The sequence below is a fragment of the Motacilla alba genome, chromosome 1A, assembly GCF_015832195.1.
Source record: "Motacilla alba alba isolate MOTALB_02 chromosome 1A, Motacilla_alba_V1.0_pri, whole genome shotgun sequence".
Taxonomy (NCBI): domain Eukaryota; kingdom Metazoa; phylum Chordata; class Aves; order Passeriformes; family Motacillidae; genus Motacilla; species Motacilla alba.
In genome coordinates, this window is record NC_052031.1 from 21,432,640 (window position 1) to 21,459,305 (window position 26,666).

Here is a 26,666-nt window from a genome sequence, read left to right on the forward strand (position 1 = left end):
CGTTTCCTGTTTGTAACTATGAGGTACACCAGAGCATCTCTCTTCCTGGCTCCTGCATTATCCTAAGTGACACTTCCCGGGAGAATACAGATGGAGACTTCCAGGACAAACTTAAAGAATTCTGTACTGAAATTCTGCAGAAATACTTTTTCCACTTATGCAAATACAGCTTATTCAAATTAAATAAATTTTCACACATAACCAGCATTTGCCAGGATGGTCATCTTTTATGTGATTGGTTTGATCATAAGAAAATGGGAAGGCCTCAGAAAGAAACTGTAGGAGTAATTTGGCCTTTACTGTTCCTCTGGCTTTGATTATAAGATATTTCTTGCTCCCATTGAAGTCAGAAAACTACAGAACACAAATTTTATTGTTTTTTCCTGTAAAGTTTTGTTGTTTTTTTTTTATGAGTGGATTTCTGTAACAGGCTGACTCGATGTAAAGGAAAAGAGGAAAACATTGTTTGGAATGTTACATTTACTGGTTTTGCTGGAACTCATTTATTATTGGCTAATCTTGCAAAGTTAAATTTAATAGTTTATTGGGAAATGGTTTTCCCCCAAATCTTGCTGTGATGTACTCTACTGGGTATGAGTTAACAGATTATTTTATGTGATATTTTCCGCTTAAAAGGATTGCCTTCATCCCAGCCTAACAATGACAGCTCTGATAAATGTTATTCTCTTCAGTCTCCTTGACGGTGGTCTAAGTGAGCTGAGTCAGAAAGTTGCCCTTCTCCTTGTCAAAAAGTCAAATTACTTTACAATATATTAACACTAATTGTCCGTGGGATACCTGACTGGAAGAACATATTGATGGAGCTGAGTGCCTTTTATCTAGGGGAAAAGCTTCGACTTTAGATTTCCCAAATCTGGCACTTATAAAGGTTAAGCATTACAGGAAATTGGCTTAATTATTGCATCATTTTTCATAGCATAAACTGGACTGCAGAAACACACATGGTTGAAAGTACAAGCGTGCTCTTGTGTTTTGGTAACTACACAGTCATAGATTCGGGCCATGCCACATGTCCCTGAAAAGGTGGACTCCAAAAAGGTTCCACTAGACCTAAGAGAGTCTGAAAACAAAAAGGGAAAGAAGTATTATACCCTTGAACCTCACACAAATCAATGTTTGTTGCCCCACAAGTGGATGGGGTATTGCATCAAAAAGCATTGGTCATACCATTTGGCTTATGTTCAAAGCTTGCCACTAAACATTAGAGGAATTCAGCTTTGAGGCTTTTTATGAAAATTAGACATGAGAGTCCACATTCAGCCTTGATATAATTAGACATTGCTTAGTCAAATCAGATCTGCTAACATTAAACTTAAGCAAATAAACAAAAAGAGTATCTGATGTTATCTGTTATGTTAGTAGTGTTAATTACACTTACTGAATCTCAAGCAGGAGTCTGTAAAATCTTGCACGTGTGCTGTTTTAGTTTGAACACACAAAAGCAGGCGTGCTCTTCATGATTTCTAAGGCAGAAGGTGAGTATCACTGAACTGTGCTATCTTGTTGAGCAACAGCATGTAAGAACACTTGCGGTGCCAAGATCATCAGTGTAGTTATTTTAGATTACAGATTACATACTTCTCATGTGTTTATTAACTGTTCCTTTCATCGCTAACAGTTTGATACTGCCTATTAATTAATGGCATAATAACAAAAAAATACAGATATGAAAATTGGCTTGTCTTTTCCCTATGCCAAAGAAAATATGGATATAGAAGTGGGCATGGAGAACTGCAGTTTTTTATGGGACAGAAGAATCAAGCTCTTTAAATCTTTGCATTTAAGTCTTTAAATGCCTGAGGCTGTGATGTAAGGTATATGGTCAAGAATGCAGATAGGACCAGAATATTTAAGGATTTATTCCTTATTCTTTGTTTTTCATATAAACACTAGCTACTCCAGTGTAGAAATAACTCTTGATGCTACAGACAAAATCAAGTATTAGACAGTGTAACTTAAGTTCTTGGGAAAAGTTTCTTTGTACTTTCCTTTATCTGAAGGTTACAAAAATGTAAAGATGTACAGATGTCTAAGGACTCAATTCTAGCTTCTGTGAAGCTGTCAGCACTGATTAAGTCCTAAGGAGAGATAGAACACACTTCTGAGGAGCAGACTAAGTATATAATAAATGTTAATGTATTTAAACTTGGAAGAAACCTGAAGGAGAATCCAAAGCATTTTTTAGAGTTACCAATAATACTGATACAGCCATACACAGTCTCTCTAAATAGGATCAAATCAGCTCACACTGCTGGGAAAGGGCTCTCTGAGGTCAACACATGCATTTTTTATAGATCAGTGGAAAACAGTCAATGTGCCTGGTATCTGCCCTGCCGTCCCTGGGTGCCCCAGTGGTGCTGCTGTGGGAAATGGCCCAGTTCCCTTCCATTCTGTTCTGGAGGGGTCTTTCTTCTGGATGAAGGGGACAGTATCACTGTTGCAACTTCAAATTAAACACTCCTGCTCTTTTTAGAGATGCATGTTCTGGCTAGGGGCTGTTTGTTCATTACAAACAGGTATCAGAGTCATGAAACAGCCACAGAAGAAAGGGAAGTATAACGCTGTAGTTGTATTGCATTCCTCATTTGTGTCATTTTGGCATTTCTTAAAAAAAGAGGCAATGAAAGTCAGTTAACACATGTGGGTGTTGTGATAACATGAACGTTTGTGTAGAACAGAAAGTTCCACAGAAAGAAAGTCCACCTCTGGAAGTATGAACCATCTGTGCTACACAGCTGATGGCAGGTTTAACCTGTGAAGGGTGATATTTGCATAGAGGATGTGACCTCATTGTCAGAAGTGCATCAAGCTTGACATCTCTGTAAAGTCAGAATTTGGTAAGCACTGATCTTGACAGTGGTTTCAAAACTCCACCCTCAATTCAGTGGATTCTTCTCAGCTGGGCCAAGGCAACTGTTAATGAGGCCACGTAATGAATTGCTGAGGTTGAAAATGCCTCAGCTGATAGAGAGGAGAGGAAGGGGTTTTTATAATGAGGTACATGAACCAGCAAAACTGGCTAGTTTAGTCAGCATGTCTGATTTAAGAGATGCTTGTCAAACTACACCCCAATGCTGTGGCTGTCCTTATCATCAAGAACTGCCAAATCATCTCTTTCATCATTGGTTACTCCCATTCCTGAGTACAGGGCAATGAGTACATGAGGACCTGAAAAAACCTCCTGAAAATTTCTGCCAGCATTCCTGACTGTTGCCTGTGGAAAAAAAAATCAAAATATTCCTGTGATGTAAAGGAACTGAGCATCCACATTGTAGACAATCCTCCTTAAAAATACCTACGCAAAAGTAGTCAAACAACTTTTTAATTATTTAAATGAGTTAACTATATGGTTTTAACAAATTTTATTTAAATTAGTTAAAACAAAGTTTTACTAAACTTACCCAATTATTTTCATACTCTTATGATGACTGCTGCAGTGTTCCAGGATTAGCTATTAACTATTAATTATTATTCCATGTATTTAATAAAATCTCTATACTTTTCATTCTCTTTTTTTTCTCTTGCAAGTTCTAATTCTTAATTTTATAAAAATTGTAAATACCATAACAGCCTGTTAATTGATGTTCTGATTTGATTTTTGGCAAGTTAGCCAAATAAACTATCTGAACACATTTCCAAGAGTACTTGGAAAAATTTCCTTTGCTGTATTCTGTATAACTAGAACTCGGATTTTATGACAGTTTCCATTGCAGAGGAATCAGGGACAAAATAAAGAGTCAGTCATGTGTGACTGTAAAGTAGTCTATCTCACTAAGATTACCCTGCAAAACATTCACTGTCTGCTGAATCTCTAGTATTTTGTGGCAAAACAAGCCCAAACATATTCTCTATAGCAAGAAAAATGCATTACCCATCAATATATAATTAAAAAATGTGATTGTATATTTACCATTATAGATTATTAATAAATAGCTAATTAAAGGCAAGAACAACCTGGAAGCATATTTGGATCACTGTACTACACCACTGCTATCCTAACTTAGAATACTGAGCAAATCACAGCCCAGTTTTTAAAAGCATCTAGTGGTTTTCTTTGGGGTTTTTTAGTCAAATACATTTTTACTATATTACGCTGAAACCTTTTGAATATTTTGAATTAGAAGCCTTCAAAAAAAAAAATCACAAGCAAAAGACCCAAACCCAATTTTCTTTGGGCTTGTATATTCAGCCTATTCTTTGTTCTAACTACTTCTCAAAGTAGGAGGTAAAATTTTTATAGACATAGAAGGGTTGAGTTAGGAGGGACCTTTAAAGGTCACCTGGTCCAGCACCCACTAGGGATATTACTTAAGATGCCCAGTGTCATATTTTCTGCAGCATCATGTGTTCCAGCATAATTTTAAATTCTTTTGGACAGCAATATTTACAAAGGGCTCTAGTGTAGATCACTGCATGCTGCAGTGCAAGAACAGGCTTCCTAAGCACTTCCCTAGATCTGCTCAGGCAGCTCTTCCAAACAAGACCATGTTATACCTACAAGTGTATAGACAGTATCAAAGGTGGCCCATAATATGGAGGATTATAATCCACTATTAGTAAGCACTTAATGATCATCATCTCCCTTATGAGTACCATTTTGAAAATCAGAAGTCTGAACCAAATATAAATATAAATATAAATATAAATATAAATATAAATATAAATATAAATATAAATATAAATATAAATATAAATATAAATATATATTCTTGCCTTCTAAGCCAACATGCAGCACAGAAATGCAGTACATTTCTATACAGAGCAGGTATCATTTCACATCTGTGTTAAAAGTATATTTCCCCTTCAAGAAACTATGACCCTAATCTAGGATATATGAAAGAAAAAAAATCTACACTGTACAAAAGTAACTGTGCCTTTGGAAAAGGTGAGATTTTTCTGGAGAAGAGACCAGGACAGACTTTTGCATAATCCTGGGGATTATTGCAGTATTAAAATTAACACAGCAGTCAATTCTGTATCTGAAACTTTTTGAGTCACAAAATTGTGCTGTCCTTTTTAGAAAAAATAGAACATTTGAGAAAGATGATAATGGTGTTCCCTTTCAAACATAAGGGAGCAGAAGCACCCCTGGGGTAAATGAAACCTGCATGGATGAAATTGTTCCTGGATATTCAGTAGCCACACTCTATAGAGTGTGTTGCTAGAGCAACAGGAGGTGAGGGTAGCAGGGGGAGGGGTCCTCAAAGCAAATTATTTGTGGAAATAAATATGTATTATTGACTTCATAGCAGTTTGTACATTAACATATGTCTTCACAGTATGACATTTCAAGTTCTCTTCTGCAATACCTCAATGCTCTCTCTTTTTAATCTTCCTCTCCTGGGACTGTAATTCATTCCATATTCCTTTCTCCCACGATTGTATATAAATAAATACAATTTGACAAAAATATGAAACTGCAGTAAAGAAATAAACCTTGCCTCAAGAGTAATTTATCTTTCCCACTGTGTTCTCTTTCACCTGCTGTTTCTTCACAGCCCTCACAGAGCCTTTTGTTATTTTGATAAACCTACTAATACCGAGAAGCCTGTCTAATTGCCACCCATCCCTGGAGATAAGTGGGAGAGATGGGTAAACAGATGTCAAAGTCTCAAAACAAAAGTGAGTACAAAGCTATGCAGAAAACCGGTGATTTATTAAGGAGGCATTAGCATTTATCGAGCATTGTTTGGGGAAACGTGTATGCAGGGAATTAACAGCTCAACTGAAAAGAAGAAAGGAGTGCAGTTGGGCCTGCCTGAGCAAGAACATTAGCATAACCCTTGGAGAAAGCCTAAGGAAAGGATTTTCAGTGGCTCTGAGCAGAGGAAATGAGTTCTTTTTGTTTGGGCCGGCCACTGGTTAGGGTGGCAAAGCTGGTGCTGTCTCCCCCCATCTCATCTTCTTCTGAGACAACCTGCAAACCCTCACAAACTCCGACTAAACAGCAAAGCTGAGAAACACAACGGTGTCTACTGGTTTTTGAGAGACCTTAACATCTGACATGTTGAGAGAGTGAGTTTGGAGCACTTGCCGTGGGAGCTGGGAGCTGGACAGTGTGTGGCAGTAAGGCCTGGCTCTCACTGCCCTCTCCCTCTCAGATTTTCCCTCCTGGGAGGCTTTAGTGGATACCCAAGCCAGCCCTCACCTGTGTGACATCACCCAGCACGTGCTCCATTGCTTACATGCAACTCTGACTCAAACCTCTTGCCACAGATATTTTGTGGATTGTCTTGCCTGCATGTGGCTTCATGTAAAAAATAACCATTACACTGCACCGTATCATTTACCTGAGTTGAAAGGCTGAAAACATGCAGGTGTCTTTTCTTTCACCCCTGATTAGAAGCATTCACTAGGGAGAAGTAACTTCATATTGAATTTTCCCAGGCACAAGTTTATACCAATAAACTTTAGATTCCTAAAGAAATGGAAATCCCCATTAGCACACTCGCAGCTGTAAAGGAAACCTATTCCCACCTCCTAAGAAAAAATGCCTAGACTAAGGACTTAGCCTAAAAAGCTTGAAACAAGACTTACTTAAAATAAGGTTGTTTTAGCAATTTTATTTGTCTGGAGACATAGATTTTACTCAATATCTCTGACAGCTATATATGGGCAGCTAATAATTAATTTTTTGTGTGTGTAATAGTTCAATGAATCACTGGCATTGAAAAAGGAAGTTAAATACACTGAGAAAAACAGCTGATAGTGTCAGTTCAACTGATAGCTACAGTTCAGTGTGTGTAACACAGGTTAGTGGTTGTTCCACCTCACAACTCCTGACACTCTTTCTAGAAAGTCCTATCAAATTTTACCTTCCCTCTGTGAGATTTGAATTTTAAAATAGTAAAAATTTAAACAGCATAAAAATAATCAGTAAATACTCACCTCAAGGAGTCCACAGGTCAGGACTTGCTGAAATGAATGAACTAGTGAGTGGACAAAATTATTATCCTTGTCTAGAAAGGCAGGGCTCTGGCCCAGCCAATTGGGATTTGTCATTTGGTGAAAGCCTTAGCATAATTATAGGGTAGTTGGTGAAAGGTGTCTCCTGACACAGCTGATTGCAGTGGAGTAGTACAAAAACACATACTTGGCAGAGGTCTTGCACCATGTTCTGTAGTTTACTGAACAAATTATTTGAAATTGTTCCTTTTTTTCCAAAATAAAGAAATACAGTTTGACTTAATTTTGCTTTCCAACGTAGCAGGGATTTGACCAATGGAGGTTAAAAAAAATGGGGTAGGGAGAGCAAAGCTATGTTCTGCTTTGCCAGGATCTAGAGTACCCCCAGGTGATGCATTCCCACAGAGTGTGAAACAAGGCCAAGAAGAGATGCTGTGCTGGAGAACACATACCAAGATTGCCATGCTTGGAGATCACTGAGCTGAGTACATGCTGGAACCCTCTGATTGCTCTCACAGGGATTCAGGCAGAACCCTTGGAGCTGTATAATTAAACAACAAACCCCTCTCTGTCATTAAACTCCCAGCTCTGATTGTGCTCACACAGCACTTTGGGCTGGTTGAGCGCTTCCCACAGCAAAGGGATGGCAGCTGGTGCCACACGTTACAGTACTTTGTGCTGTGGACCCACTGCTATACTTTCAATATTACAATTTACTTTCAATATTGCAATTTAAAAACTGTTTTTCATCTTTCTTGGCATAAAAACAATTTTTTCTTTGGAATCAATTTCAGTTTCAAGACAGTCATTTCTATATTGAAAGGTTTTTGTCATTTTAGATGTCATACTTTTTTTTCTTTGTGTAATATTTTTTTACTGTATAAGTGTATATAATAATAAATCATCCAAATTGGAAAATAATCAAAATATTCAGCTATCTACTTTTTTTTAATAATTATTTTGTAAAAAAATGTTTAGAAAATTAATTTATAAAGCTATTTTAAAATTTTGAGAAAATATAGTCTAAAGCAGTTTGCTATAATGAAGAAAGAAGATAGAATGGAACTTTTCAAATTATAAATTTTCACATTATTGTTCTTCAGTAACATGCTAGTATATCCATTACTCTTATTTTGCATAAGAACATTAAATCAATATTGTTTGGTTAAAGTTAAGAAAAGAAATGAAAATAAAGTTTTGGAATTTTCAAATTCAGTGCTAAAATATGTTTTAGTCTGTGCTGAATTCTTCCACCTGCTGTTTTTTTCATGGGAAATAGGCAGCCATCTTTACGTGTCAGAAAAACAAGGAAAATAAGATAAACAGTAATTAAACTATGTAGGTCAAATTACTGCAGAGACACTCATGGCAGCAGTTGCTGTTTCATCCCAAGCCATGGACTACAAGGCTTTACCACTTCACAAGTAGCAGTGGTTTTGTCTCCTGTAAGTTACATCTTTGTGTTGCAGGATCCACTCCACAGCATTCTTACAGTCAGCAATCCCATGCAGCACCTTTAGCACTCGCCTGCTGGTCTAGCATTCACTTCCCTAGTCACATGGGAATTTCCTCCCAGAATAAGCTGTCTCTTGCTGGGTGCAGTATTAAATATAAAGGGAAATAATTCTCAACTTTTGAATGAACAATTGAACCATTACTGTACTTGGTGGAAGTGTTGGTGCAGAATAGAATAAAGCCAAAGAGCCTGAGGAGTTACAAAAATGGGTCTGCAGAGATATGGGAAACAAAACAAAAAAAAAGGTGCAGAGAACAATAGTCAAACCATTCTTCACACCTCATTAAAACCTACCAGTTTGTCTCCAATGTCCAGCAACATCCCCCTGGCTTCTATCATCAAAATATTCAATGTATTTCTTTCAAAACAAGACTTAGAGTTGCTGGTAGAGAAGGTTCCCATCCCCACAACAAGCCTCACAGAGGGGTGGCCTGCAAATTGTTCACTCCAGGGCTCTTGGGCTTTGCTTTGTGGATGCTGCTTGGTGTAAGAACAGCCTCACTGCCCATTTGATGTGTCCCTGCTGAGGCTGCCAGCAACAGTGTGAGTTTTTTTGTGGGGTTTTATGAGGTGGACATCTGTCCATTAGCAGTGGAGAAGAGCCACCAGTATCAGGCCCCACAGCTGCCAGCCTGTCAGCAGGCATTCACAATTTCCAGTTGCTGCTGAATGAGCTGGATTCAACCCAATAACCTGGTGCTAAACATTTCTGTGCTCCTTCAAATCATAAGAGTATGGCTGTTGAGTGGCTCCTGGTTTCACTTTGATATTACACAAATTAAGTGTTCCTGCTGGCTGTGAGGCAGCAGGAAAGATGAAATAATAGAACAGCCACAGCTGGCAGCTAAGAGAAGCTGGTAAAGATCTATCACTGGTGTCCTCTTTTGTTTGAGAGAGGTGCTAGTGAGGTTGTAAATCTTTTTCTATGACTGGAGTCTGTGAGAGATCACACTAACAAGCACATACTGTCGACATCCTCAAATCTTATTGTCTGAGCAGCTGTGTCAGGGAACTGACCTGAATGCACGTGTTCTCATTCTAGCCTTTGTCACCAGGTTTCTGTTCTATGGAAACCAGGACACTGAGGAAGAGACATGGAAGTCAGTGAGCTCCTCCTGAGGATGTACATTAAGCATACAAGAAAGCCAGGGAGCTTGGGAGGATTCTGTTGTTTAGCTTGAGAGAGTATTTTCCTTCCTATGTGTGCATAAACTTTCCAGGTGGAAGTATGTCCTGAATGCACCAGAGTTCTCTTCTGTATTACAGCAGTTCAAGCCACTGACAGCTCCTGCTGTCCACTGGGGCATCTGATGCTCATGGGTGAGTCTGTATTATGCAACAGAGACCAAATAAGTGTTTACCTTCTTTCCAAATAAAGCAGTTTACCTGCAGGGTACAATGAAATGCAGAGACATCACCTGGATTTTTAAATGGTAAAGTATGAAAAATTGCAGTATATTTGTTCAGTATAGGACATTTTTAGTTTGCCTGGCTTATTTTTGGGACCTGAGATGGTCTCAGTGTGGAAAGGTTCTGCACTTCACCTTCTAAGCCCTGAAGCTGCCATTGACCAAAGTGGCAGGTTTCAGTCCCAGGTCTCATTTGCAGAGCAGCTCTGCTGCTGCTGTCTCTGCAAACCCTTTAGTTTGGACACAGCATCACATTCCTGCAGTTACAATTTTTTTTCCTCTTCTGGCATATTTGCATATGCAAGGCTACCTCTGGCTTGTGCTTCTCTGTGCAAGCTAAGAAAATACTGAGAGGAGCAGCATAACTGTCCCCTGGGAGGTCTCCAACAATGTGGCTTGCACTCAGTGCTTTCCAGGGCTCACATCTAAGCTTTTAAAGGCAACACAGAAGGATCTTTTGCCTTTTCTTTTTTTTTTCCCTACAATTTTGAATAACTAACTTGTTTTCATTTTGAGAATGACAGATCTAATTTATATTTAAATCTTTCTAATCCTTTGCCAAGCCACCATGACAAGAGGCATTGAAAAAATCAGTAAATAACAATTTTCCTAATTACCTGATTGCCATTCATGTTTCATTATCTTTTATGTCATTCTATGCCAATGCACTTTGAAGTTATATCTTCCAATGTGAAAGCTAAAATCAATCTGGGTGAAATAGGTTTATGTCAAGAAAGATACGTTCCTGTTTATCACATGTACAGAATGAAAACAGCAGCTTCAACAAACAAGCAGAGAGAGAGAGACTCCCTTCCTCACAGAGCCCAAGTGAAAAAAGGTTTGGGAACATAAACTCCAGTTTAAACCAACAGCAGTAGCACAGGATGCTTTTGGAGCTTATCTCATCCCCAAGTGTCACTGGTGGAAACTCAAACAATACAGGTAATTAACTGGTGCTTGTCTGCAGATTTATTCCAATGAACCCACGTTCCTTAATACAGTGGATATTTGGAATCATGCCTTTAGCAAGGGTAAGTAAACTGGCCTGTTCATGTGCACAGATCTGGCCATCTGGGGAAGGATCCTTTCCATGTGGACAGGTTCAAAGCACACTTGGGAAGAAGAGAGAGAAGCACACATCCTCACCACAACAGCAGAGAGCAGGAACTCAACCAATTGTGCCACTGTAAACACTGGAGAGGACAAGAGGCACTTACCAGCATTCCCTGGACTCCTTAATTCTTGTCATTTAGGATACCAGGAGCACTGGATCTCAGAAAATCTGGCTTCTTGTTCTCAGATGACAGACTTTTTTGTACCAGGATGTGTCTTACGGGCCAGAACATTTATTTTCTGTTAAGGAAATACAATCCACCTGGGTGTTACTCATGTGGTAGACATGCAAAACCCATGTTAATGTTCTCCACCCACTTTTTTTCTAAAATACTGATTAGCCATTACAGGGAATAATACAGGGTAGAGAATATGACAGGTGATACTGACTAGCAAAAACTATCCTTGCTTCTTGGCCTTTACCCCAAACACAGAAAGATATCACTGCCCCAAGCAAAGATACACTCGAGACTCATGGGGGAGGAGGCTCTGTTTCCTGGTTATTCCTTCACAACGTGTTGTGCAAAAGGAGGAAGGAGGAAGGAGGAAGGAGAGTTCCTGGGAATAAGCTCTGCCCTCTGTGTCTGGGGTGACTGGAGGAGTTACAATCCCCTCTCATCTCTCACCTGGATGATCTCTACATGTGCAGTGAGACAGGTAGCACAGGTGTGGGCAGCTAAAATCACCTTCAGCTGTCTTTCACTGGAGCACAGCAAGCAGGAGCAGGGAGATCAGTGCCTTTTCTATTTCCAGCTCTGAGAAACAGTATTTGACTCATCAATGTGGACTAGATTAATTTCTTAAGGACTGCTATATTCCCTACTAGTTTCTGATAGGTATTTTTATTTTTTTAGAACCGATTGGTGTTTTCTCTTAAAAAAATAGTTTGATCAAACTCTTCCCATCCAGTAGTCCTCCACAGTGTAGTTGATTGACAGGGTTTTTGTCCTCCTCAGCTTTGCATGTATCAACTTGATTCAGATTGATTTCAAGGATTTTCTTCCAAGACCTTCTTGAAGTAAAATCTGTTCTTTCCCATGAGCATTCAAAACTTGTCTGGTGAGTCTGCTTTCTCCCCACAACCTGCTTGTAAAGGCAAGGAGAGTTAAAACTCCTTACAGCTTTGCTATAACTATTACGACACTGGAAGAAAGTTTTGGAATGTAGATACTAAAAGGTTATGACCAATATTTGCCCTGTATTGCACAAAATTCAAGGGTTCCAGAAGAGTTTTTTGTTTATTTTCTTTCCCTGTTACTGGCTTATATATCACTTCTGAAGAAATCAGGAATAGATCAGTACCCATTTCTGATTAGATCTATCTAGAAGTGGTTTGTCCCTCATGCAAAAACCACTAGAAGATTCTTTTTACTTCTTTCTACTGGAGTGAGACATCAGACCCAGATTTGCTCGTGATTTCCATATTGAGAACAATAATATAAGTAATTTTAAGTCCAGTCTGACAAAGCCTTTATGCACTTTATGCATTATTTAAATAAATAAGAATCTCAGTTTAAAGGAATGCTTGAAGCAACATACCCTACTGTCTGTTACCTTTAAAAACTAAATCTCCAATTTACTAAGCCTGCTGAGAAAAGTGCCTATTAAAGTAGGCCATAAATGTTCTGTATGAAAATGTCTACCTGAATTTGAATTAAAAATGAAAAACCCAAGACTTTTCAGAGGGACTGGGGTAGGAGGTTGCTTACCTGCTAGCTCCCATACCAGTAAGTTTCCACATCTAAAACAGCTGGAATGCAGCCTTAAAGAAAATCTGCGTTATAAACTGCCTTGGAACTGCTTCACCTGCTTGGGGAACTAATTTAAATGACTTCTGAAAGCTACAGAAGTAGCAGTTCATTTGGATTGCAAAGCAGTGTAGAAAAGGTAAGTGTTTTCCCAGGCTAGCAATCTACATGTTAAAGACATGAAAAGAACCACTTGGAGTCATAAAGGCTAGTGCCAAAATACATTCAGGAGGACCCATGGTAAGTGAAATGGTGATTCTAGGCAGCAGTGACAGCTGGGTTCATGGGTTATTTATCTTGCATGGACTTAAAATGTTGTTGTATGCTATAGAAATTGCACTACACTTCAAGACAGCAGTATCCAATACTTTCAGAGCCTAAAGGAATAGCTTTAGGAAATGGCAATTTCCATGAGAATTTCATGTCTAGACTACATTTGGTTTCAAATAGCTTAATTCTTTGCAATATAGAGGCAGAATTTCTGGAGGGTATTTTTTATACTCTTCAACTAGTCATTTGAGAACCATTACAGTTTCTTCTAAGCTTGACTTTACTTGCAAACTGTCTATATAAAGATGATATACCATCTTCTGGAATGCCTCTATAAAACAGTGAATTACTTATTTCCAATTTCACTTTTCAAACCATACAGATATTTGAACTTGGTAACAAAAACACCTATAATCAGATCATTATGAAACAAACAGAACGTGAGTGTGAGATAGAGATTAAAAAATTCAAAAGCTTTATGCAGGAGTGTTTTAGGTAGTGGGTTTTTGCTATTTCTTGCTTCTGTGTTGAGCAAACCATCTAGGACAGGTGTTTCTCTGAACATAAAGGAAATTATCACTTTACTGAGGAAAAGGGAAAGATCTTGCAACTGGTGAAATATGCGAATGTAGGAACCCCATTCTAAATATCATCAGCAAAGAAAAAATGTCAAGAAGCACCTTTTTCTCTGTTGTTATATTACTTCTGAATCCACATGCTCCCAGATGAAAGAAGAATTTAACAATAGATTAAACAATAGTTAGAGTTTCCTATTTCATAAAGAGGAATTTTTGCATTGCTGTTAAGAAAAGCTTATGGAAGTAATAATTAACTTTCAAATAAGTAAATCACTTCTGATTACCACAGGATACATAACCATTTTGCAACCATATTTAGTAGAATATCTTTTATGGCCTACAGCTCTGCCAGGATTCTGGCCTAGGGTGCAAAAAGAAAATTAATTCTCACGTGTAAGGAATGACCAGAAAAAAGATGGATTCTACTGACTAGAGACATATGCAAAAATTTATACTGAGGTTGAAGTAATCAGCTAAGTAGCACAACAAAGACACAGCACAAAGTAGAAATTAATGGAAGTCTAGGAGAAACAGCATGAGCAGGAAGGAAAGAAGGATACTTTAAAGGAGATTATTGGGAAAATATGGTAATAATTTTTATTGTTCTGAAATGGAAAAAATATTAAAAGGGATGAAGGAACATTTAAATTCTCCCTGTCCACTCGAGTTTAGACAAGGACTAAGAAAGCAAGGGATAATCAGATGATCTGCAGACCCTTTCAGATGATCAAGACTTGAGGACATCAAAATCTTTCTTAACCTGTCATCTTTATACTGGTCCTTTCCCCATCTCTTCTCTTACTGTGCTCAAAGTATCTACAGTTAATTTTTTTTTTTTTTTTTTTTGTTTATCATGGCATCACAATTAAGTTGAAATTTTAGTTAGTACCTAATCTACCTGTTTCATCACATAAAATTTGTATAGTGAATGTTCAGTGCTCTGGCATAAAATGTGTGGTACAGCTGGAAGTAATTGAGTTAATGGCAATGAAGACTGAGCTATTTCCCCACTCTTCAGGCAAATTGGAGCCTAATAACTTCAAATGACACTCACATAACGTTACAAAGAAGTTTTCATCCTGCTGCCTATTTTATCCTTCTGGGCAAAAAGATGACTGTTCAGCTGCCAAATTGATACTTTCCTTTATCATTTAGGATTGGATTTCTATCACCCATGTAAAAGTTATGTCCCTGCTCTGAGGTCGTTATTCCAGACATTCTATCACTGACACAAAAAGACCCCTAAAGCATGACCCATCCCACCTTTGTACAACACCTATCTGGTAGATTTAGCCTTGCCAGGAGATACTTTCTCCTTCTAATACTGGCTGAATAAATCATGGGCAGTAACTGGGTCCACAGACATAAATGGTTGCAGTTGTATGAACTGGATGCCACAGAGCCCTTTCCAGGTAATTTCAGGCATTTAGGTGAGATCCTTGTCTTAGGAATGCAGTTGTCAAAGACTGTCTCTGCAGGAACCTCTCAAGTCCTTCTGAAATGCCCAGCAGTGTGTGAGGGGGGAGCAAGCACCCTGCAGAAGTGCCTGTCTCTAAGTTGCCTGCAGATGGTACCTAATGAGAGCAGGTCTCTAATTAGCACACGAAAGGTAAGGTAGATGAATTCAAGACATGAATAGTCAGTTATTCACACAGAAAATGATACATAATTTCTCTGCCAAGGAGATGGAAGTGCTTTCTGCACGGCATTGTACTACTCAGGATGTGATAAGGGACAGTGTGAATACCATCACAAAATTGCTCAATTTGAGTCAGTGCACGGTCTGAAGATGTGCTGGGGACCCTCTGGGGCAGCAACTCTCTGGTGTAGTGGCTCATCTATTTCTTCTCCAAGATACTGCATAAATGAATGCTTGATGTTTAGCCTAGTAGTCAATAAACTTATATAAATTCTAATAACCACCTACTTTAAAGGAAAAAAAGGACAAAAAGTAAAATGAAAACATGTATATTGATAACTTTTCCAAAGAGCATACTGTGTTAGACAGTTAAGTCAAAGCATTGCCTGTACCAAGTTAGCTCCAAAAGATGCCCATTATATAGGGAATTGTTTTAATTCAAAATAATTCAGGCAATGAAAATGTACATATTAATTATTTAATTTTTTAAGTACAGGAGCAAGGTGTCAGATTAACTTCTTTTGTTGAAAAATATTGATGATATTGAAGTTTATGACATTTCATTCCCTGGATATATTTGTCAAAATCTTCCAAGTGAGATAAATTTTAATAGGTCACCTGGTCCCTTCTTTGAAAATGTATGTATATCCCCAAAATTCACATATTCTTTTCAAATACTTCCCACAGAGTAAAATAATCTTACAACTTTTCATTTGCTCTAATAGTCACCAGACCATTCATAACCTTTGACATCATACAAGGTAGATCCTCCCTTTTCTGGTACCTACGGCAATTTTTATTATAGCCTATGATTTTGTCCTTTTACCAAGAATCATTGTATAATCAGTCATTTTACATATATATGCACACATACATATACCAATACAATACATATAGTGGTCTCTTTCATTCCTGTTCATGTTCTTTTCCCCTAAGTTGCTCATAATGTTTTTGAGGTAGTGTTCTAGTCAGGTCAGTGTGCAATATTGCAAGCGCAGGGACACTGCCTTATGATGTCCCACTGCTACACCAAATTCAATTGTTTGGGGTTTTTTTGCAGTTAGATGAAGCTACTTGTTTGTTAGCCACTGATATTTGTTATGCTCTTTCAGCATTTCTTTTCCTAGATACAACTCTGTCACTGAGCAACTGTTTTTTGTTATTTTTCTCTATCTCCCTTTCCTTGAGGGAGAAAAATCTTGCATTCTCTGGTTGTTACCACTAAGTTTCCCCCATGCCCAGTGGCCTGTGAGACTTGAACAATTTCCTACAACTAATTCCCTGGGAGCTGCCACTAACTCAGAAAATGTACTCTGATTCCCAGTGAATACAATTTACTTATTCACTGGCTCTTGGCTCTGAGGGAAAATCAAGCAAACACAGGTCTTTTCTTGTTTTTACTTGTGAATAAATCTGAATTTGTTCATGCAAGGTAAAACTAAAATACTGCAGAATGGAAATACATGTTGAAAATAATCAGGACCCTCTTATAACACAATTTTTTTGATAACTTGGAGGAAGAAGAACTTGGCCTTGCACAGGAGTGCTAAAGAGCAATTCAGAAATAGGACAGGAGGATAAAAAAGGTAACCAGATTCAAAAATATTACAGATGGCTAATACAAAGGAACAAAGAAAAGAGAATAAATGTATATTGTCAGGAACGGGGGGGGGTGCAAGTAAATATATTTCTTTATTGCATTCATCACTAATTTTTAAAAAATTGCTTATAAAAGGCCTTGCCTTCGGATCTGGCTTTGTGCCATTAAAGTCAGAGCACTTTTGTTTTTGTTGATTGTGCTATGGGTAGTACCATCTTCTAGAGATATCCAAAGATTTAAAATGTGAAGAAATCAGTGGAATGTTCTGAAGAGCTGAGGGAGAGGATTATTTTGTAAATGGGACACAGGAACTACTGCTCTGCTGTCGTGGATTTTTATGTTGAAATTTGGACTGAAAATATTTCCAGGAGCCACAGGAAGGCAGTGTGTGGCAACTTCATTGAAGTGTTGAAGGCTACATGCCCAATATCTAAGGAAAACATGATAAATATCAATTTTGCTACCTGAACTCAGCTTAGTTGAATATTTTTTAATGGCACGTTAGTTTCAGGTAGAAAATGTTGACTCTTGACCTTTTGCTTAATTCTGACCTTATCATTTAGATTGCTATAATGTAAATGACTGATACAATGCAAATTTGCATGTAAATAACCACAAGATTGTTTGGCATTTACAACATTTCCATCTTCAAAGTGCAGTTGGCCTTCTGTGAATGACCTGAAGTGATTGCAAAAAAAGTGAGTTTAGGCCAGTAAAAGATGAGATGTGTCAGGCAGCAAGATGCCCAAAGCCACAAACACTCAAGCATCTTTCCCAGCCCGTGCTGGCCAGCTGGCCCTGGGTGGGCAGACTTTCTGTAGGATGCTTTCTGAAGTTCCCTTACCACCATGTACCCAGGACTCAAAAATCCCAACTTTGAGACAACTAGTGTAGGCAGAAGGCAAAGAGCCCCTCTTTTGGGGGACCAGGTTTTAAAGGCCCAGATACTCAGGGTATGTAGAGTGACCCAGCCTGCAATTTCACTCTTTCACACCCCTCCAGAGGAGCTGGCAGGTGGAGGGGGCACCTCTTCTCATGTTCCCATACAAAATGGCTGAAGACAAAAATCTCTGTTTTCCTGCTCTTCCAGGGTCCAAAAAGTGAGATATTTTGCTGGGAATCATCCCAACCCTGCTTGAACTCCTCCTTTCTGGTTCCTTGCAGACAATTGCAAGAATCATAGCAACTACTAATCCAGAGGTATGGATTAATAATGCAGTGGGTGATTTACATTTATGGAGGGAGGGATGGGGCACTGGTGTATAGAATCCCCTGAACACTGGTCCTGAGTGGCTGGTGGTGTCCTGGTGTGAGGTGTTCATCCAGCTGGGCTGTCCTCAGTGCTCACCCTCTGCTTTCCCCCTCTTGGCAATCTGGCTGTACCAGCCTGGGAGCTTGGGTAAACCAAATTCCCTGCAGAGCTGATAACGAAGTCTCTGATGTGTCTGTATGGAAAATAACAGTTTAAACATTTCTGGCAAAGAATTCACAATCCTATTGGATCCTATGTAAAATTTTCCAGTTTGATCTACATTTTTTTTTTAGATCACCATATTTTCTAACACAGTAATTTTTCCCCCACCCCTAGCCTGATACTCAGTCTTTTTGGCAATAAAGCAATCATATGAACTCTCTACATATTCTACTGTTTTTTCAAAGGGAAGAGTATATTTTCTTTCAAAAGTCATTTTTCCAAGTTAATTAGTTAGCATTAATACAGACTTTTCATTATGCAAATCACCTTACAAGCCCATTAGCTATTGTGGCTGTCACTGGTATTCTTGACTGGTTTAATTCTGCAGAACGGTGCTCAGCAGCCCCACACAAAGAGTTCACTACAGGCACCAAAACCTTATTATCTCACCCACCTCACAGGGATTTATTTCAGCCCAGAAGAATTTCAGAGCAGCTTTGTTTGCCAGTGGGTGAATGTCTGTCGCTGAACTTGGCTTTTGATAGTGGATATAGAGAATTCTTGCAGAAAGGAAGCAGAAGACTGAGGGAAGAATAGTTTTGTGGGAGCAATAGAAAGTGTAATAATAGTGGGGGGAAGTGATATGCTGGTGAATTTTGCAGTTTATATGGGGTAGAAAGGAACAGCTGGCTTGTGACCCTTAGAGAAGTTTTTTGAGGTATTTGCTCTTTGCAGTATGGAAAACTGACAACACTCAAGCCCCAAAGGGAAGAACCTTCAATTCTGCCTAAAGCCAGTAAATTCAGTGTCTTGTTTTGTGACCTTTCTACATGCTAAACTTTCTGTTTGGCCTGAAGTGCTGGTTAAAGTATAAAAGTCTGATTTTAGATGCAGAAGTATAAACATTGAAACCAAGGTTTTCATCAGTTGGAGGAAATTCAGAGACCTGAATATTCAGAAGCTTTATTCAGCTTGCAAAAAGCTGTCCAGCTGTATCTGAAACTCATCTAAGTTTCCTTAACCAGACAAATTTCCAAGGTGAGGTTTTTGAATGCAATTTCCAGTAATTTCTCTGTTCTTAATTTTGATAAGCCCGTCAGAATAGGATATATGTGGCATTTTTGTGCCACTTGTATTTTTAATTTTAAAAAAATTTGCAAGAAGCATAGACTGTGGCAGGCTGGAAGAAAACTCTCCACTTTTTTCCCTGGGAGTTCAAACTTAGTTTGCTTTGGGCAAGGATTGCTGGAAGGTGCAGGTGACTGTTACTGAACCTTCTTCTCTAGGCTCAGTTCTTACTCAAATTTGAGTGCTATTTCTTGTTCTATTTCAGTGCTGTAATCCCTGAATTACCATTATCACTATCCATTAGACCAGAGGGAGTAGGGTTTAGGCCCACAGAGCCACTTAAGTCTTTCAAGCTTTTCAAAGCCTGAATTCCATTTAAATCAGTTGGAGCTGGTTGGTAAAATACATTCTTGAACACAGAACATAGAGCCTGCAGTGTAATGTTAGAAAAAATATCCCTATCACCTGTTTATTTACATTCTAAATATCTCAGGCTTTAAAATGTTAAACACTTTCTGCAGGGGTGCAGAAGCAAATGTTTCAAAGAGTATTTTGACTTTAGTATTTAAAGCACAGGAGTTAAAGCTGCTAGAAAAGCCATTTCACATTAAAATTGGGAGCTTTTTCATTAAACTTATTTCTGATAAAAATGAAATTTTTTCTTTTTTCTATAACATAAAACCTCAGTGAAAAGGGGAGAGAAAGTTGCACAATATCAAAATGTTCTGAGAAGAAAAATTTGTCTGTTAGTTGAAATTACTTTTCATTTTCATTTTGTATTTAGTTAGAAGTTAAAAAGCTGAAGGCAAAAGCAGTTGTTGAAACGAAACAGCTAGAAAAAGATTTTGTCATTTCCTGACTGAAAAAAAAAAAAAAAAGAGCTTTAAAGCAATGGCCAGAGAAGCATCTGGATTGCATTATCTGTATCCCTTGGAAATAAGAAGACATAAATGCTGGAAAATGCAGCTGAAAATAAAGATCTCTGACAGTTGTTCCAAGTTGTTGTTTCTTTGGTTTTTTTCCCCCAAGCCTTGCCTTTTGCCTTCAGGTTTCTTTCAAAAACCCTTCAAAGGCCACTGCCCTGGCTCTGAAGTCAAACCTGGCCCAGGGCACCAACACCTCCCCTTCAGGAGGAGCAGGATCATCTCCTGTGCAGCTGGGGGTGCCCTGGGCTGAGGTCCTGCTGTGACTGGAGCCCTTCCCTGCAGGACATTGATCCAGGGAAAAAGCAACAAAGTTCCTAAGCCATTGCCCTCATTTCTGTCCCACCTGTTTCACTTTTGGCTTTTTGCTGCTCTTCAGAAGGAAAAGAAAGAGGTATCGTTTAACAGGTGAAACTTCAATAAAAAGAATTCCTTTGCATGCTCATTTCTAAAATCTTCCTGTGTTGATTCGGCTTACAGGCTGTTATATGCTCCTTAGTAGGTGAACTAATGGTAAAAATAAATTTATCCTAATGTATGACCCCTCAATGTGGAGATAAACAGGGATACAGCAGGCCTGTCTAGGCTGTAGGGTGTTCTCTCACAGAAAAAATGGGTGGTGGAATAACAGGCCAAAAATTACTCTATTTAGTATACTGCTCATCTGCCTAAAAGCTAATTACAGTACCTTGATAGAAATAATTCCAAGTGACAGGTCTTTCTTTATTGCCATTACCATGTGCAAACACGATGAGCTGGCAAAGATTAACAAGCTCTACCACTTTGTACTGATGTTTTTTCACCTGCCAGCATCACTTTTTTTTACTAAGTGGGTCTGTCCAAGAGAAGGTGATTTTTGAAATCTCACTGCCACTACTATTGCCATTAAACTAGTAGGAAGAGTATTTGTCATCTTGAGTATGTGTCAATTCTCAGTTATTTTTGATATTGTAGCCCTGGGTTCTGCCTATTAGGAGATATTTTACGTTTTACAGTGCCAGACGGGTGGGAATTAATGTACACACTGAAAATCAAATGCACAGTCTTGTTGTCAACACTAACACTGTTAAGAGCAGCAACCAATGCTGTAATGTTTATGACAGGTCTGTCTGTGTACGTGCAAATAAATTTGACAGATTGTGCAATATAGTAATGAAATGATGCCCAGTATCCTTGAAAAACAGCTTTTAGTAGATACTCCTCACAGAGTTCAGCTATTTTTTTCCAAAGGAACCAATGCACATTTTAAGTCATTTGCTATTCTGTGTGTAAAGCTCTTAATTTTTTTTTTCCTGGCTCATTAGAATATTAAAAGCTTTGTGTTCAAAATGAGGGGACTGTGCACTTAAGATGTTAGGTGGTTTGGAGAGGTTTTCAAACTTGTAACCAGAAAATCGGTGTGGTAGAGCTATTCTTTTGTTACTCTTAGCTTGTTATTAAAAGAGGTTCCCAAATGTCTGTCTTAGTTTTTCTTGTATTTCTAGTTCTCCACATTAGTGACCTGTCTCTATTCAATTCTAAGGTTAAATGAGACAAACAATTCTTTAAAAAATATGTAAATTCCAGTCAGGAAAAAAAATTGTATTAGGGGTAATTAGTGCTAGATATTTCCACATCAGATCCCATTAAAATGATGAAAATTAGGAAGCTTTTTGAAGGTGAAAAGCAATCACAGACCTTCATATGGTCACAAAGTATGTTAAGGACAGAAGGCAGAGCAGTTCTGACAGGTCTTGCCTCAGCACTTTGCCCACAACCTGCAGAGTTCTCGCCTGACAGGGAGGGATCTGGTTCTAAATATTTTACTTGTAGGCTTCAGAAAACTCTTTTGGCCCACCTTTCTCAGGCCAAACACCCAGACAGGACACCTGCTGATGGTTTAGGGAACTTGAGGCTTCTTCCTGCCCACCGAGGTATTAGGAGAAGTACCTATGTCACAGCATCCAGAGTTTCTCATGGATGTCGTTCCTCTCATGCCTGGAGGTCACACCTTCATGGTGACTGACAGAAGAGGACCAAACACCTCCCTGCTGTGGCCCTGAGAGCATTGATAGCCTTTCTGTCCCTCCCTCCAGCCCCAGTTCCAGGAGCCCCAGTTGGATCCAGCCTGGGGCTGTTGTTCCCTGCCCTAGAGATGTTGCAGACATGCCAGTCTCCAGCCCTGTCTCTGTTTGGGTGCCTTGGACCCATGCTGTCAGCTGAACATAAACACATGTCCCAGAGCAGCACCCTTATCCCCCCCCAGCCAGGCTGCAGGGGGGCAGGCTGCAGCGCAGGAGAGCGACACTCAGGAAAAATTCTACTATAGAGCAGTCTGGCTGCCTCCAGGAAATCAAAGGTGTAACAAAACTCAAGTCATTCCTACCTATTCAGCATATTATTCCAGCCAGGGTCCTGAATTCAGGCCAAATACCTTCCCAACTTTATTAGAGCCTTTATCGCTTTCCAAACCTGAAAATACAGTACTAGGCTGTTGAATGAAATTGGATAGAGTTGGGGTTTATCAGCATCATCTGGTTCCTCCTCAGATATTCAGGAGTATGTTCTAAGGACACTTAGCATATCACTCACTGCTGGTCACATAGTTGAGAATTCCAGAGAATGGCACCAAATCATAAATGTGAAAGAGGTCTCCAGGTAGCCAGATGGCAAGAGGATCATCTCGGTGACAAGACATTGCTAGGGAAACTGGCTGTGTTGAAGGAATGTAACAGTCTAGAGTGCTAGGAAGTACCTGAGCAGAAGATTTTAGGGCTTTGGTAACATCTGCAGGTTAGGTGTAAGAATCTTAGTTCATTGTGGTTGCTACCATTCTGCATTTATTATCAAGCACAGAGAAACAAACCATCTTTGTGAATGTTCCCATATATTAGGACACAGACATTTATTTTACAAACATGAATTTATGCAGACTAAAGCCACAAAACCCCAGTGCAAGTGGATTTAAAAACTCTTGGTAATGATCTACTTGTCTATATACAATATATTATAGATATTGTGTTCTGTCCCAGGCATCTCCATAGGGTTGGCAGGTGTGACACAGGGTGCACAGGAGTTCCATGTCCATCTGGGACAGTAGCTGCAGGCCAGGTGAGGTATACCTGAATCCCACCCTTCACTTAGGAATGACCCAGCTCAGACAGCAGCAGGCTTAAACCAAAATAAGGAAATTCATACAGAGGTTTTTTACCTGGTTCTGATGAGGTCTGCTGCTTACCAGGCTTTGCAGGAGGGAGCTACCAGAACTGTCTGTTCCCAGGCTGCCTTACCTTTATACTGGCTGGCAGACATTCAGTTCCTCCAGTCCTTCCCTGAGTGGCACGGAGTGAAGTTTGTGGCACACCACTAATGCCCACATTCACTTGTTACAGCATGTACTCTTTGGCACAGCAAACAAAGCAATCCCAACCTCCTCCCAGCATTTCAGATCAGGAGGGGTGAGAGCCCTTGGAATGCAGATGGAAGCATGTGGTACTTTGTAAAAACTGAAGTCCCTGATCATAGATATGAAGAGAATGAAAACCAGCCATTGGAAAATCTGTGAGCTCCTGAAACGGCACAAGTCAGAAATGTGACAGACAGGTGGAGGCTTGAAGTGTGTTTGTGCTTTGAGTGACTCCTCTTGAGCTTGTGCTCCTTAGTGGAGCTGGACATAACCCAGTGACAAGCAGTGCTGCACAGCAGTGGCTGTGGGGTGCTCGGGCAGCCCCAGCACATTTATGAAACCTCTGCCCATAAGACAGAGCCAGGAAGTCTGAAGGGCAGAGCTGCAAAGGAACTGTACAAATTCTGCTTCTCATGAGGAGCAAAGCAAGGGGGTGCCCCCCTCTGCCGGGGTACACAGGCTGCATTTCTGATTCCCTCTCCCTGTGTGGCCCAGCTAATGACACAGAGGAGTTGGTTTGTTGACCCTGTTGCTGTGCTGCTCCACCAGCTGCGGGGGCTCCTGTCAGGAGCTCCATGGCACGGCAAAGGACGCGGAACTGCTCAGAAAGCAGAGCCTTGGAAGCCAGCGTGGGACGCAGAGTTACCAAGGCAAACTGAGTTGCAAAACATCTACGGTTTTTTCATGTTGTCCTGAAAGAAGTTTGGACTGCACTGTGTAAAAATACTCAATAAAGAAGGTTAAAATAAGAAAAGGCAATGTCACTCTTATGTTTCAATCAGCAGATAAATTCACCTTATTTTGGAAGCGGTCCATTCCCAAGAAATTTGAGATAATATGATAAGTCACATTTGTTCATTTCTACACCATCAAATCTTCCACTGAGGAATGAGAAGATTAAAAAGATTATCATGTTTTTCCAAACAATGAGTTGATCAGTGCTACAAAGTCTATTTGAGAAACTAGATAATCACATTCCTCTAGGTAGATTTCAGTAGAGGTGAGACTCTATTCATAACACTTTTCTGTCTGCTTCCAATTAATATTTTAATGAGCACGTTTTCTTCAGCAAGCCTCTTGAGGAAACAACAAATTTTATTCAAAAAGAGAAAAAATTTCTAAAAAAATACATTTTACGTCTTTCTCCATTAACATTTGCCTTGAATGCTGATTGAAAGAGTTTGATTGATCTGGTCAGAAAGATTGAGTGCCTCAGAAAGCACCATAAATTTGTGGGTAAGTAACCCATTCCTAAAAATGACAGAATATTAAAAAATCAAACATTTTAATGTAAAATTCAGGTACTGCATTCTATTTGATAAATAGGCAAACCTTGTAAGTAAAGGTAGTCTGCTACAACTAAAGCAAATTTTCATTTCATAGGTTTTGTGACAACATAAAGAAATACCTTTTCATGCACTGTAGTTCCATTATGTTGAATTACATATATGCAACAGTGTTTTAAACAAGTACACAAGACTGTTCTCACAGTGCTCATCTGTCCATAGGTCAGGTATTAACACTGTGACCTAAACAGACAGTAACCAGGCACCACCAGCCAGGGGGTTCACATCTCTCCTGCAGTGCTGTGCTTCCAAAGGTGAGTGCCCAGGGAGGCTTTGTTTCCACCCCTGCAGCGTGGGCAGCACCAGAGCCCTGCTGCTCCAGGAACAGCCTGGGACCGTGCTGCCGGTTACCAGAGCTGATCACAGACATTTTAGAGACACTTCACCAGAGCTGATCACAGACATTTTAGAGACACTTTTGGGTTGACTTGAGTTTCTCCCTGCTTTCTAGGTCTTGAGCCTGAGGGCAATTTTTTGATGCTTAAGAGTTAGTAATTTAGGACTTTTTTTATTCAGCAGCTAAAACTGGGATCAGACTGATGGGAGAGCTGGGAATGGGGCTGTGAGCTAGATAAACTAGGTGTGAGTTTGGAGTGGGAATGAGTTTTTTTAAAACCCTTGTGTGACAGTTTCATTCAAAAGTAAAGGGCCTTTGCTTGAGTTGCTTTAAGTCATTGTAAGAGTATAGGGAGGAAGGGTGAATCAAATCTACTTTTAACGGCTAGAAAGCATTCAAGAAAGGCTATGATGTAGTTCAGTAATCCAGTTAAGACAGATAAACTGCTTATAGCCTCACTTGGCAAACTCTGAAACCCCTGCTAATTACAATTCATGGTTTTAGCTCTTTTATGCAAGTCTGTGATTCCTTTATTTGGAACGAATAAATGAATGTGCTCAGTAGCGATGAACCATATGTCATTTCTGGTACCACTCCTCCCATTTAGTGCTTTTGCTGAGGACAAATGAGATCAGGAGTGCAACAGTGCCATAACTGCTCTCACAAGACCTCTGCCAGTGCACAGGCACTGAAACAAGTGGGAAAGAGCCCAGGGGAAACATAGCAGACATCTGAGGTGAAGAACAGACCCTTTGTCCTTTGGGCCCTCCCTGTGCTCTTCTTGGTGGTGTCTGCTTTTGCAGAATGTGTGGTTGCAGTGGTTTGTGGTAAGCGGAGACTCTGTTCATCCTTTGGATTTCAGGATAGCCTGTTCATCTGGGGTCTGAGGGCTCTCACCCTGTTCATGGCTCAGCCATCAGCAAAACTGTCTCTGGACCGCAGTTTGTCTGTCTGTAAAATGGTTGTTTAGGGCTTTGTAAAGCAATTCAAGATTCATGGCTGGACATGCTATAAAAGAGCAGGTATTTACTGGGAACATTATGTGAGTGACTTACATCCACCAACTATTACAAACAGTAGGCATTAGGCTCTTTTTGATGTTTGGCTTTATGAGTTTTCAGTCTTTTCACACCACATAGATCAAGCAGTATGCCTTGATCAGTGGTCCAGCACCTTTGGGAAGTGCTGGCATCTGGGGCAGAAGTTTTAGAGGTGATCTGCAGAGAAAATCTGCTGTACACTGGATCTGCAGTGTGATGAGAATAGACATGCCATCTTTTGAAAATGTCTTATTCAATGCTCGGATGTCACTTATCCGATCTCATCTGTAGCCATGAACGTGAAAAGAAATGCCAGACTAAACTTTCAGTCTGAAAAAAATGGACATGCTTGG

The 26,666-nt window shown here is 39.5% G+C and overlaps 1 protein-coding gene across 12 annotated transcripts in view; it reads right to left on the reverse strand.

Annotated features, from left to right (window-relative positions):
- LOC119708693 (hyaluronidase PH-20-like) overlaps nucleotides 1-23,577 on the reverse strand; it is a 33,473-nt gene extending 9,896 nt beyond the window's left edge. For 4 of the 12 annotated variants that reach the window (XM_038155379.1, XM_038155381.1, XM_038155380.1 and 1 more), the window contains exons 1-4: nucleotides 23,396-23,468; nucleotides 11,592-12,051; nucleotides 11,070-11,205; nucleotides 6,312-6,439 (exon numbers count right to left, since the gene is read on the reverse strand). The gene's annotated coding sequence lies outside the window, so the exon portion shown is untranslated. Of the gene's footprint in view, nucleotides 1-6,311; nucleotides 6,440-9,460; nucleotides 9,525-11,069; nucleotides 11,206-11,591; nucleotides 12,052-22,570; nucleotides 22,893-23,395 lie in introns of those variants that run through there. The other 8 variants (XM_038155370.1, XM_038155372.1, XM_038155371.1 and 5 more) reach the window with 8 other exon arrangements.
- Between the last annotated feature and the right edge of the window lie 3,089 nt (nucleotides 23,578-26,666).